This window comes from Oncorhynchus kisutch, linkage group LG1, assembly GCF_002021735.2.
Source record: "Oncorhynchus kisutch isolate 150728-3 linkage group LG1, Okis_V2, whole genome shotgun sequence".
Taxonomy (NCBI): domain Eukaryota; kingdom Metazoa; phylum Chordata; class Actinopteri; order Salmoniformes; family Salmonidae; genus Oncorhynchus; species Oncorhynchus kisutch.
This window is the reverse complement of record NC_034174.2, coordinates 66,126,404-66,140,685: the sequence shown is the minus strand read 5'-3', so window position 1 is coordinate 66,140,685 and position 14,282 is coordinate 66,126,404. Positions and strand designations below refer to the sequence as shown.

The 14,282-nt window shown below is 40.6% G+C and overlaps 1 protein-coding gene across 9 annotated transcripts in view; it reads left to right on the top strand.

Moving 5' to 3' along the window:
- Window positions 1-2,647: 2,647 nt before the first annotated feature.
- LOC109889087 (trafficking kinesin-binding protein 1) overlaps window positions 2,648-14,282 on the top strand; it is a 40,965-nt gene continuing 29,330 nt past the window's right edge. For 3 of the 9 annotated variants that reach the window (XM_020480300.2, XM_031830366.1, XM_031830376.1), the window contains exons 1-3: window positions 2,650-2,962; window positions 3,124-3,295; window positions 5,279-5,429. The gene's annotated coding sequence lies outside the window, so the exon portion shown is untranslated. Of the gene's footprint in view, window positions 2,963-3,099; window positions 3,296-5,278; window positions 5,430-13,938; window positions 14,152-14,282 lie in introns of those variants that run through there. The other 6 variants (XM_031830326.1, XM_031830315.1, XM_031830357.1 and 3 more) reach the window with 6 other exon arrangements.

Genomic DNA, 14,282 nt, shown 5'->3' with positions numbered 1-14,282 from the left:
ACAGCGAAAATCATTAAGAACTATGTTTGGGGTCGTTGTCATGCTGCAGAATACATTTGGGGCCAATCAGATGCCTCCCTGATGGTATTGCATGATGGATAAGTATCTGCCTTTACTTATCAGCATTGAGGAGACCATTAATTCTGACCAAACCCCCAACTCCATTTATAGAAATGCAGCCCCAAACTTGCAAGGAACCTCCACCATACTTCACTGTTGCCTGCAAGACACTCATTTGTGTACTGCTCTCCGGCAAACAAACTGCCTTCTGCTACAGCCAAATATTTCAAATTTTGACTCATCAGTCCAGAGCACCTGCTGCCATTTTTATGCACCCCAGTTCCTGTGTATAGTTGAGTTTCTTGGCCTTGTGTCCAGGTGGAGGTTTTTTGGCCGCAAGTCATCCATGAAAGCCACTTCTGACCAGACTTCTCCGGACAGTAGATGGGTGTACCAGGGTCCCACTGTTTTCTGCCAATTCTGAGCTGATGGCACTGCTGGACATCTTCTGATTGCGAAGGGAAGTAAGCATGATGTGTCTTTCATCTGCTGCAGTAAGTTTCCATGGCCGACCACTGCGTCTACGGTCCTCAACGCTGGCCGTTTCTTTGTGCTTCTTCAAAAGAGCTTGGACAGCACATCTGGAAACCCCTGTCTGCCTTGACATTTCTGTCTGGGAGAGACCTTGCGGATGCAGTATACAGTGCCTTGCAAAAGTATTCACCCCCTTGACGTTTTTCCTATTTTGTTGCATTTCATGTCATGGACATACACAATAGTCCAAATTGGTGAAGTGAAAAAAATAACTTGTTTTAAAAAAATGTGAAAGTGGTGCGTGCATATATATTCACCCCCTTTGTTATGAAGCCCCTAAATAAGGTCTGGTGTGACCAATTCCCTTCAGAAGTCACATATTTAGTTAAATAAAGTCCACCTGTGTGCAATCTAAGTGTCACATGATCTCAGTATATACAGTTGAAGTTGGAAATTTACATACACTTAGGTTGGAGTCATTAAAACTCGTTTTTCAACCACTCCACAAATTTCTTGTTAACAAACTATAATTTTGGCAAGTCGGTTAGGACATCAACTTTGTGCATGACAAGTAATTTTCCCAACAATTGTTTACAGACAGATTATTTCACTGTATCACAATTCCAGTGGGTCAGAAGATTACATACAATAAGTTGACTGTGCCTTTAAACAGCTTGGAAAATTCCAGAAAATGATGTCATGGCTTTAGAAGCTTCTGATAGGATAATTGACATCATTTGAGTCAATTGGAGGAGTACATATGGATGTATTTCAAGGTCTACCTTCAAACTCAATGCCTCTTTGCTTGACATTATGGGAAAATCAAAAGAAATTAGCCAAGACCTCAGGAAAAAAAAATTGCGGACCTCCACAAGTCTGGTTCATCCTTGGGAGCAATTTCCAAACGCCTGAAGGTACCACGTTCATCTGTACAAACAATAGTAAGCAACTATAAAAACCATGGGACCACACAGCCGTCATACCGCTAAGGAAGGAGATACGTCCTGTCTCCTAGAGATGAACGTACTTTGGTGCGAAAAGTGCAAATCAATCACAGAACAACATCAAAGGACCTTGTGAAGATGCTGGAGGAAACAGGTACAAAAGTATCTATATCCACAGTAAAACGAGTCCCAGATCGACATAACCTGAAAGGCCGCTCAGCAAGGAAGAAGCCACTGCTCCAAAACCGCCATAAAAAAGCCAGACTACGGTTTGCAACTGCACAATAGTTATGCACGCTCAAATTGTTGTCTTATTTCTTGTTTGTTTCACAAAAAAAAATATTTAGCATCTTCAAATTGATAGGCATGTTGTGTAAATTAAATGATACAGACCCCCAAATAGTCTATTTCAATTCCAGGTTGTAAGGCAACAAAATAGGAAAAAATGCCAATGGGGGTGAATACTACCTTGTGGCTGTGCTCAGTCTTGCCATGGTGTATGACTTTTGACAGTAAACTGTCTTCAGCAACCTCACCTTGTAAGCTGATCCTTACCCAGTTGTATTCCTCCTACACCCATGTTTCTGTTTCAGTTAATGATTGTGTTTCAACCTACATATTTAATTGATGATCATTATCACCTGTGTGGTTTAATCATACACCTGACTATATGCCTACACAATCCCTGACTTTGTGCAAGTGTACCTACAAGAATTGATGCTGTTTTGAAGGCAAACAGTGGTCACACCAAATATGGATTTGATTTAGATTTTTCACTCACTTTGCATTTAGTTAATTTAATCTTTATTTAACTAGGCAAGTCAGTTAAGAACAAATTCTTATTTCAAATGAGTGGGTTAAGTGCCTTGTTCAGGGGCAGAAGGACAGATTTTTACCTTGTCAGCTCAGTGATTCAATCTAGCAACCTTTCGGTTACTGGCCCGATGCTCTAACCACTAGGCTACCCTATAATCTATTAATATGTCTATTTTTGAAAGCATTCTTACTTTACAGCATTTTTTCATACCTGCCTAAAACCTTTGCACAGTGCTGTATATTTTGCACCCTTGAATATTATTACATCCATCCAATTTTATATTTAAAAAAATAAGTATGAATATAACCATAAATAATATCTAACAATGTCAATAAACAGCCTCAAAATGTAATATAGGAAGTAGGCCAAGCTTATTAATAATTTCCATTCTTGTAATCTGCTGCCTTGAGGTTAACTGCTTCCTTTAACCTACTAGATGAATGCCTGATATGTCAGATATAGTATCATCAAAATGATCCATGGAGCAGCAGGACATGACTAAAATACATTTCATGTGACCGCTGGTTTGGCTGCCTCTAATTTGAACATGGCTGGGCTGCAAACAGCAGGGAAGTTACTTTTATGATGTACCCAGGGAACTTCCACTGGATTTTTTTTTAGGTGGTTTTCTATAATAATGTTTTGTCTGTTGAAATCAAACAACAAGGTATGTGTGTACATCTTATACTTACATGTTAGACACATTCTGAACACATTGACATTTGTAATACATACAATTTCACTAAATCGTTTTCATATTTGCGCATGAATGCGAGATTGTTGAGGTGTTCATGTCTGTTACTGTTCCTGGGGGCCACTGCTTCAAAGTATTCTAGCTAAGCAAGGAGGTTGCCCGTGAAACTACATGTTCCATAATGCTTCGCTTCCAAGATGACCAAAAACAGACGGACCCAGCGCTTTGAAAGCCCGAAGTCCGGAGGAAAAGTTCCTGTCAAGTTTGCCTACAATGACCTTGAAGAACTTGGATAAAAGCAAATGCGTAAGTCTCTATAAACTTGTCACAGTATTATCTGTTGATGGTTGCATTTAGGTAATTAGCTTCTAAACAAAGCAATGTGTGACCAACTTGATGAAGCGAAGTTTCCATAGGCTCGCTCACATAGGGTGGGATCCCTGCCCTCTTGTTGTCGGTGGAAATGCAAAACGCCTGTGCTCTTTGAAAATGTTCTCAAAAGAAACACTTTATCTCAGAAGTAGGTCACATTAATTCATTGTACACGACTGTCACCCTTTTCAGTTGCAGCATAGTGAATTAATTATCAGCAGAAAAGATGAAGAGAGATGTAACGTTAGCTAGTCAACTGGAAAATTGGCTGAGGCAAATCGGATCCTATCACAACATTATCTAATCTTTGTTAGGCCTAATTGACAAATGAATCGCACCCATCAGGTTGCCGACAATTCAAGTCGATAATTAACATTTCCTTTTTACCCCAAACATGTCAATCTTTAGTTTACATGCAATTGATTCATAGTGGACGACAAATCACAACGGGATATAGGAAGACGGCAGATAAATATTGAATAGGATAGTCTACAAACAGGACTTGCCATGTTTCTGTTTGCAACATTGTTTCTGTTTGCAACATTGTTTCTGTTTGCGACACAATTTTTGCAACGTTTTGCACAGTAAAGTTTGTCTTTGAAAATCCCCTACCGGTATAACTGTGGTAGGCTATAATTTTATGACTAGCATCAATGTGTTCTGTAGTGGTGTTTCCGTACCAGTCCTCTGTCAATGTGGTAATGTGGCCATGTTTTGAAAACATTTATCAAAATAGGTGTATAAGGCCCTATTCTGTCATCTACTGCATATTGATAGTGTTAAACAACTGATGTTAGTCCTTGGAACTATCCAACACACCCTTGACACTGACTATACCAACCCTACATATTGATGGGTGTTTGCAATATACTGTAGCACCTCGATACAGATACAATCAAGCGAGTTGCTGCATGTCAGATCCAGTCACCTCACTCTTTGAACGTCATAATCACTTTAGCCTAGGCTGTCTTGACTGCATCCTGTTGTATTAGCTCGGGACACAACAGGAGGTGGCGCTATCACCATTTTTTTGATGACTAAATAGAAATGCCCTTATATGGCAGCCCTTATTACTCAGAGCTGTAACTTAGAACATGCCTTTTTTAAAAGTTGTGATAATTTTCCATAAATAGCCTAACAGTTCATGACCAGCCAACTGGTTTAGAGTCTATGCCAAATAATGACACCTCTGTAATCACAGATCTATGATGTATTCATGCCTTTCATATTCAGTGCATTCCTTTATTGCCCATTGTCTGGTGTTGCCCTACCATATGCCATCAGCATGTAGCCGAAGTGTCCTAGTTTTCCGGTTAGTTTAATTGTCAAACTACAATGGACAATTATTTCTAAAACCTAGAAGCCAGATTTAGAGAGCATTTTGGAACCAAACAACATGAGCTAAATTTATCTTGGTTGGTTGCCTGTCACTGGTTTCATTATGACCATATTTGAGCATTATTGTTTGTTAATCAGTCATCTTCTACTTTAGAAAAACAGATTCATTATAATAGCTGTAGGTAATAGATTTTGAACTGTAGCGTAATATAGTAGTGCATGAGTAAGGCATTTGATTTGGCTCGTGTACAGCCTTGTGTAAAGCAGAAAGTGAGATGTCTGATTTGACTGATGCAAATGAATGGCTCTAATCAGAGCACCAGACTGAGGCAGATAGTATGACAGAGAGAGAGGGGGGAGAGGGAATTCCTTGCCTGCAGCTGCAATATGACAGGGTGTACAAGTGCTGACTCAGACTCTTTCATTCTCTCACACACACACACACACACACTTTGTCACACACACACTTTGTCACACACACTCTCTCTTTCTGTCCCTCCCCAACTCTCCATTATAACCCCACCTCTTCCCGCCTTCCCTCCCTCCCTCCCTCACTTACTCTCTCTCTCTCTCTCTAAGGTAGCTGACAAGAGAAGCAGCAGCTGTAGAGGCCATTGGATTTGACTCTGGCTCACTCACTCTCAAGGAGAGACTGTCCTACCAACAGTACCTGCAACCAATCAATGCAAGGATACTCCTAGCAGCACAGGAAGAACTGTCATTTACAACAGTAAGTGATATACTGAGGTAGTCAATAAATCGAATAACCTAATGTTATTAGCATACCGTCTCTGTGTCTATGCTGCTGTAGTTAGCCTCTGACTCGGTTTGCGTTCATTATCCCTTATTTGTTGTTATTTTGAAGATCATAGAGGCTGATTCACTCCATAGCTGATGTATTGTGTTGTCATGTGTGTATTGTTGGCCTTAGCTAGGTTGTGTAAGAGCCAGTCAAAAGGCCTTCAGAAGGACTATAGGCCTGTTGAGCCACAGGTTGATTTGGTTGTAGGCCTGTTGAACCACAGTACTTGCAAGATGGGGTTAACATATACCAAGATATGGTATTTCACAAACTGATGCTGTGGTTGTACTTTATCAACTGTTTAACTGTTATTATGATGGTATGGTTTATCTATCCTAAGGTTGTGGCTGTGTTATTATAATGGCATGAGTCTGCTAATGTTGTGGTATGTTATTATAATGGCATGAGTCTGCTAATGTTGTGGCTATGTTATTATAATGGCATGAGGCTGCTAATGTTGTGGCTATGTTATTATAATGGCATGAGTTGGGTAATGTTGTGGCTATGTTATTATAATGGCATGAGTTGGGTAATGTTGTGGCTATGTTATTATAATGGCATGAGTTGGGAAATGTTGTGTCCATACCACCTGCCACCTGTTCTCTTGACTAGGGAGGCCTATATGGAAAATATGAAATATATAGAAGTATAGGGAAATATGTGTCTGGTGTGTGAGAGGGCGCAGACCAAATGTGTGCGTGATAAAGGATACAGTGCGTGCATTGGCGTTCCCAACTACCCAAACCATCAGCATACTCTCTTCAAATACAACCATGTGTCTAAAATAGCAACTCTCTGTCTGTTAGCATATTAGAGTTAGAATGCCACTCTGCTAAGCTGGAATGGTCCTATTTGTCTTCTTAATGCCGAGTTGTGAATGACATTACATTGATGAGAATTACCACTTGACAGACAAAATGATGACAGTGTGCGACTCTCAATCCTTCAACCTCTCATTCACTTGTAGTTTTTGTTCACAGACTCTTGTCTCTAGCTACAGAGTGTGCAGGCTTTTGTTGCAGCCCAACACTGATGTCAACTAATTCAACTGATCAAGGTCTTTATGAGTAGTAGATTGGTCCGGTCACATCAGCGGGTATGTTAGTGCTGGGCTGGAACAAAAAGCCTGCACACCCTTTAGTGTATTAGCTCTGTAGGAGCAGGGCTAGTGACCTCTGGTCCACACAGAGAATCAGCTGAGAGTGTGTTGGTATTTTAGGTTTAGGCATTTAAGGCCACTTTCTATTCACACCATAGTTGGAGTCCAGATATAGCTGCTCCAGTTGTCTGGGTGACTAGTGGGTTGTAAAAATAACCGGTCTCTGTCCAAGTAAAGGTTCTCCTGATACACTGCTGTTGTCTCTCTTTCTCTTTCTCTTTCTCTTTCTCTCTCTCTTTCTCTCTCTTTCTCTCTTTCTCTTTCTCTCTCTCTCTCTTTCTTTCTCTGTCCACTTTCCCATGCCCTATACCTCTGTATCATAGCTGTATTCATTAGCTTGGAACAAATCTTCTGGATAGAGGTCATTTTAAATATACATGCTGGTGTCTGTGTAGTATATCTCTCTAGCTTTCTTACTATTTCTCTCTCTCATCCTGTTATGTCTTTCTCTCAGACTATACCAAGTGTTTCCTCATTTGCTTTGTGGAACGTTATCTCTCACCTCACATCCTGCCTTTTGTCATGACTCATGACAGGCTTGGTGATTTGCATTTTGCCTTGGTTTGTACCTGATCGAGGCCCTGCTCCTATGATCATGTCAATAGTACCTGTGGCTTCATCTCTGTAGATCCAGAGGCTTCAACGTTTGTCCAGACTTTGGTTTCGTCTGTACCATCCATATGATCTAAAAGAGACAAACAGGCATAACAACAGATGGCATATAGACATCACAAGTCATTTTCAAAGTATCCAAATAGTGCGCATTGTTAGATAGGCAGAATTATGAGGATAACTGAAATGTCACAGTGGAAATGCACAAACAATGATCTTCAAATGCTTTGTCCTTTCCCTCTCTATTTTCCCGTACCAGAATTAACACAATATACGTTTAAGAGACGCCACACCTTTATCAGTGAGGTGGTTGATAGACTGGGTCTTTATGGGAAATAGTACAATGAGGAAGTTAATGGTTAACTGAACAGTGCTCCCAGTTTGAGTTAATGGAGATTGCAGTGTTTGGTGTAGAGGTCGACGATTATGATTTTTCAACTCCAATACCGATTTATTGGAGGACCAAAAAAAGCAGATACCGATTAATCAGCCTATTTCATTAAAACATAAAAAAAAAAATATATATATATATATTTATTTGTAATAATGACAATTACTACAACAAAAGAATGAACACTTTTTTATTTTAACTTAATATAATACATAAATAAAATCAATTTAGACTCAAATAATGAAACAACATGTTCAATTTGGTTTAAATAATGCAAAAACACAGTGGTGGAGAAGAAAGTAAAAGTGCAATATGTGCCATGAGAACAAAGGAAAGCTGGTGGTTCCTTTTAACATGAGTCTTCAATATTCCCAGTTAAGAAGTTTTAGGTTGTAGTTATTATAGGACTATTTCTCTCGATACTATTTGTATTTCATATACCTTTTGACTATTGATGTTCTTATATGCACTATAGTATTGCCGATCTAATCTCTGGAGTTGATAGGCTTGAAGTCATAAACAGCGCTGTGCTTCAATCATTGTGAAGAGCTGCTGGCAAACGCAGGAACGTGCTGTTTGAATGAATGCTTACAAGCCTGCTGCTGCCTACCACCGCTTAGTCAGACTGCTCTATCAAACATCAAATCATAGACTTAATTATAATATAATAAACACATAGAAATACGAGCCTTAGGTCATTAATATGGTCAAATCTAAAACAAAACATTTATTCTTTCAGTGAAATACAGAACTGTTCCGTATTTTATAGAACGGGTGGCAACCCGAAGTCTAAATATTGCTGTTACATTCCACAACCTTCAATATTATGTCATAATTATGTAAAATTCTGGGAAATTAGTTAGTCTTTGTTAGGAAGAAATTGTCTTCACACAGTTCGCAACGAGCCAGGCGGCCTAAACTGCTGTATATACCCCGACTCTGCTCGCACTGAATGCAAGAGAAGGGACACAATTTCCCTAGTTAATATTGCCCGCTAATATGAATTTATTTTAACTAAATATGCAGATTTCAAATATATACTTGTGTATTGAATGTAAGAAAGGCATTGATGTTTATTGATCATTGATGTACATTGGTGCAACGATTGTGTTTTTTTCGCAAATGTGCTTTTGTTAAATCATCACCAGTTTGGTGAAGTTGAAGTAGGCTGTGATTCGATGATACATTAACAGGCACTGCATTGATTATATGCAAAGCAGGACAAGCTAGTTAAACTAGTAATATCATCAACCATGTGTAGTTAACTAGTGTTTATGTTAAGATTGATCGTTTTTTATACAGTGCCTTGCGAAAGTATTCGGCCCCCTTGAACTTTGCGACCTTTTGCCACATTTCAGGCTTCAAACATAAAGATATAAAACTGTATTTTTTTGTGAAGAATCAACAAGTGGGACTCAATCATGAAGTGGAACGACATTTATTGGATATTTCAAACTTTTTTAACAAATCAAAAACTGAAAAATTGGGCGTGCAAAATTATTCAGCCCCCTTAAGTTAATACTTTGTAGCGCCACCTTTTGCTGCGATTACAGCTGTAAGTCGCTTGGGGTATGTCTCTATCATTTTTGCACATCGAGAGACTGACATTTTTTCCCATTCCTCCTTGCAAAACAGCTCGAGCTCAGTGAGGTTGGATGGAGAGCATTTGTGAACAGCAGTTTTCAGTTCTTTCCACAGATTCTCGATTGGATTCAGGTCTGGACTTTGACTTGGCCATTCTAACACCTGGATATGTTTATTTTTGAACCATTCCATTGTAGATTTTGCTTTATGTTTTGGATCATTGTCTTGTTGGAAGACAAATCTCCATCCCAGTCTCAGGTCTTTTGCAGACTCCATCAGGTTTTCTTCCAGAATGGTCCTGTATTTGGCTCCATCCATCTTCCCATCAATTTTAACCATCTTCCCTGTCCCTACTGAAGAAAAGCAGGCCCAAACCATGATGCTGCCACCACCATGTTTGACAGTGGGGATGGTGTGTTCAGGGTGATGAGCTGTGTTGCTTTTACGCCAAACATAACATTTTGCATTGTTGCCAAAAAGTTCAATTTTGGTTTCATCTGACCAGAGCACCTTCTTCCACATGTTTGGTGTGTCTCCCAGGATGGCTTGTGGCAAACTTTAAACGACACTTTTTATGGATATCTTTAAGAAATGGCTTTCTTCTTGCCACTCTTCCATAAAGGCCAGATTTGTGCAATATATGACTGATTGTTGTCCTATGGACAGAGTCTCCCACCTCAGCTGTAGATCTCTGCAGTTCATCCAGAGTGATCATGGGCCTCTTGGCTGCATCTCTGATCAGTCTTCTCCTTGTATGAGCTGAAAGTTTAGAGGGACGGCCAGGTCTTGGTAGATTTGCAGTGGTCTGATACTCCTTCCATTTCAATATTATCGCTTGCACAGTGCTCCTTGGGATGTTTAAAGCTTGGGAAATCTTTTTGTATCCAAATCCGTCTTTAAACTTCTTCACAACAGTATCTCGGACCTGCCTGGTGTTTTCCTTGTTCTTCATGATGCTCTCTGCGCTTTTAACGGACCTCTGAGACTATCACAGTGCAGGTGCATTTATACGGAGACTTGATTACACACAGGTGGATTGTATTTATCATCATTAGTCATTTAGGTCAACATTGGATCATTCAGAGATCCTCACTGAACTTCTGGAGAGTGTTTGCTGCACTGAAAGTAAAGGGGCTGAATAATTTTGCACGCCCAATTTTTCAGTTTTTGATTTGTTAAAAAAGTTTGAAATATCCAATAAATGTCGTTCCACTTCATGATTGTGTCCCACTTGTTGTTGATTCTTCACAAAAAAATACAGTTTTATATCTTTATGTTTGAAGCCTGAAATGTGGCAAAAGGTCGCAAAGTTCAAGGGGGCCGAATACTTTCGCAAGGCACTGTAAGTTTAAAGCTTGCCAGCAACTTACCTTGGCTCCGTGCTGCACTCGCGTAACAGGTGGTCAGCCTGCCACGCAGTCTCCTCGTGGATTGCAATGTAATCGGCCATAATCAGCGTCCAAAAATCCTGATTACCGATCGTTATGAACTTGAAATCGGGCCTAATTAATCGGCCGTGACGATTTTTAATCGGTCGACCTCTAGTTTGGGGGGACGTTGCTTTATAGGAATGAGAGCTAAGCCTCTGTTAGAATACCTATATAGATGGGGTGTCATCTGTTGGAAGGGATGGTGTGTGTCAGTTTGTCTTCAAAAAAGAGAATGTGTTAAACATTTTTAGTTATTTAGTTGACGCTCTCATCCAGAGCGACTTATAGTTGTGAGTGCATACTTTTTCATACTTGTTCCTACCGGTCCCCCGTGGGAATCGAACCCACAACCCTGGCGTTGCAAACGCCACAAGCTACCAACTGAACCACACATTAATTGAGAATCTTTGCACAAAGTGACAGCTATTTTTTTTCCATTTGCAATTTCTATTTTTCTTGTTTATTTTGTACTTTAGAGTAACCTTGTTTTTGGTGTATGAATGTATTTTGATATGTCACGGCAGTCTGTTTACAGGGGCGTTGACTTTGTCAGCGGTTTTAATCTGGTTAAAGAGAAATTTAGAACATATATCACGTTCCTTGTCCTCTGAGAAGCTTGAATTTGTTTTTTTTTGTATTGGAATCAGAAAACTTTGTTTACTTTAAAGGTAGGCTCAGCGATATGATGTCGATGCAGAAAGTAAACAGCACAGTGGGCCAATTTCCGCAACAACTGAGAGCGTTGAAGTGTGAGGCTGTTTTGGTGCCCCCGTCTACCACGCTTTAACAGCATGATGCGAACCCGTGCAGATACTGTGTGAAAGCGAAGTCTTGCATCTCACTTATCTCAATATCTGCGGTGCTGCTCGTGGCGACGTCATTTTGCCGAGTCCACCTTTTTTTTAAATTGAGATATAATTTAGTTGTAATTGCCTTGTGACTTGATGAATCAGGTTTGTAGTGAAAGCAGTTCAGCCATGGTAAGTGTGCAGAAGGTTTCGTAGGCAATGTTTATTGTTTGGGGAGTGAACACTGTGTCTAGATACTCAACTGATTCAACACAGCAGCTTAGCCACTGTCTCATGGTCAGAGATAAGGTCATCTCATCAGTTCAGCTGAAATGTCTCTGCATACTCCTCACCCGCCTCAACCCATGTTGTCTGGCTGCTTGGCTCCAGAGATGTGTATAGTATTTACTTACTCAGGCCTGTTAATCCTTCTGGATCATAGGCCCTCGACTATTTTAATAGTTCATTTTCTGCTTTTTATTAGTATAGTGTGTTGACTAATTATTGTCTTTTCTCAGAGGTTTGGTGGGTTTTTGGTGTCTTTCCCGCAATTTTAGTTTGAAGGCCTACCTAGTAGGAACTAATGTTACCTGTTCTATTTTGGGGGGCACCTCTATTGCCATGTCTACACTTTGACACTTACATGCGGTTTCTGCTATCAGAATACGAAGATCGTATTGAAAATTACGGTTCTAGACGCATAAAAGTCGCACTGTGGTCTGGGATGCATTGTGGGCGGGTTTCTCCTCAGTCTGGATGCAATCAGGCTACCTAAAGCGTACACAGTGGGTGACGTCATCAGCACTCCGCCCATAAGTCTCCAGAAAACGTGTATTTTGGTACTGAGAGGCACCTTTTCATTATAACGCTGGAGGAAATATGTTCCTAGTGTGAGGAGCATGTTCGCTGGCCTCAAATGCTAGCCGGTTAGTTAATAGTTAGAAAAACTAATTTTCCTTTGGCTAAACTTATGCTCTCCTGTTTGCAATCCCTTTAGTTTTGCTAGTTGTTGTGTTATCATATTTAGCCTATTCTACCATTTGCAGAATGCAGTCTGGCATTTTAATATAGTGCGGGAAAAGGGAATCCGGACACAATGTGGACATGGTGGACACATTTTAGTGTAGATGCATGATGTGTTTGGAATTCCATGATCAGAACTCCATAGTCCGAATACAAAAACTGCAATAACTGTCAAGTCTAGACACGGCCATACGGGAGCATCACTCCAAAATGAGGCCACTATAATTAGCCTGAACCACAATCATTAGAAAGGCTCTAATCTCGTCACCCAGAACTACATTTCATGTGCATGCTGGCCGTTCAGCCTATCAGGAGAGACTTTATACGCTACTATCTCATGGCAGTGTTAAATAATGAAATGGTGGGTATCGTTCAAGCACTAGTTTATCTATCTACCTACCTATCAATCTGATCTCATTATTCCATAGTGCCCATACTTCCCTCCCTGGCCACCACAGTAATGGACTGTGTGGCACTGCTTGATGTAAATGAGGCCAGTTATGGGGTCAGTTACACGCTCAGTGAAAGAACGTTGAAGTTCTTGGATGGAAGCCCTGTCTGGGTTCAGAAAACAACTTTCACCACTGATGCATTGTATATTAGCTTGTGTGGCTTAGATTTACTAAAGTGATCTCAGAGGTGTACTTTCCTCTTGTTGTTATGTGGAAGTCTTAAATGGTTTGACTTTGATTGTTCTAGCTTTTCCTGTTCCCTCTGGGGGGGAAAAGGTGCAGATTTCGCTCTAGTGCAAAAGGTCTTGTAAATCTTGCCCTATTTTAGTACAGAACCTTTCTCTGGTTTGTGTAAAAGCCTCTACCTTGAAGTTGAATAATTACATACTTACCATTTGAATAAAATCCCTACTGGCAGAGGCATCAGTTGGGCTTTGTCAGATGACTGAACTGTTGCCCGGGTGACCATGGGTCCAGAGTCCTTGGCCCTCTCAGCCAATTAGAGGCGAGATTTGCATTTGACAAGCTTCTCCCTCTCAGCCGGTTTGCAAATTCTGATTTGTTATTCAATCTGGTGGTGACAGGCTAAACCCATTCATCCCTTTCTTTCCTAAGTACCCTTTTCTCAAGGGCCCCTCTCCCTCCTGTGCCCTCTCTCGCCATCTCAGTTTGCACCCTCTTTCCTACCCCTTCCCTTCCCACTTTCCTCAGTACTGTACCCTGCAAGTGTCCCTCCTCCCTCCTCAACTGTCACTATCTGTCTATTTTCTACCCCCTCCCTCCCACCCTCCCTCGCTTCTTTCTGTAACACCCTCGTCTGCCCTTCCTTCCTCTCTCGTTCGTGTGTGACTCTACACACGTACACACCCCTTCTGTGCTTCTCCACCTGCATTGCTTGCTGTTTGGGGTTTTAGGCTGGGTTTCTGTACAGCACTTTGAGATATCAGCTGATGTACGAAGGGCTATATAAATAAATTTGATTTGATTTGAACGGCCAAAGAGCACCAAAGACGGGCTCTTCCAACCGGCCTCTACGAGTTCAACGTGAGTCCTCTGGAAGGTCAGTCGGACTCAGAAGGACATCCATTATCCGTTACACTTTTATACGTGACTTATTGAAGTTCCCTCGGAAAAGTCTCCTTATTATTCCTTCACCTTTGGCGCTGCTCATCTTGGATGAACGGCCCTATGCAACTGTAACACTTTTTAAGGTAACGTTTTAACTTCTCATTTACGTTAGGAAAGCCATTTGCGATCCTTGACATTCAGATTGAAGTAACTTTCCCTGTTTGAGTTAAACCACGTAGCATACTGCTGTGCATATTGCTGTTCATTCCACATT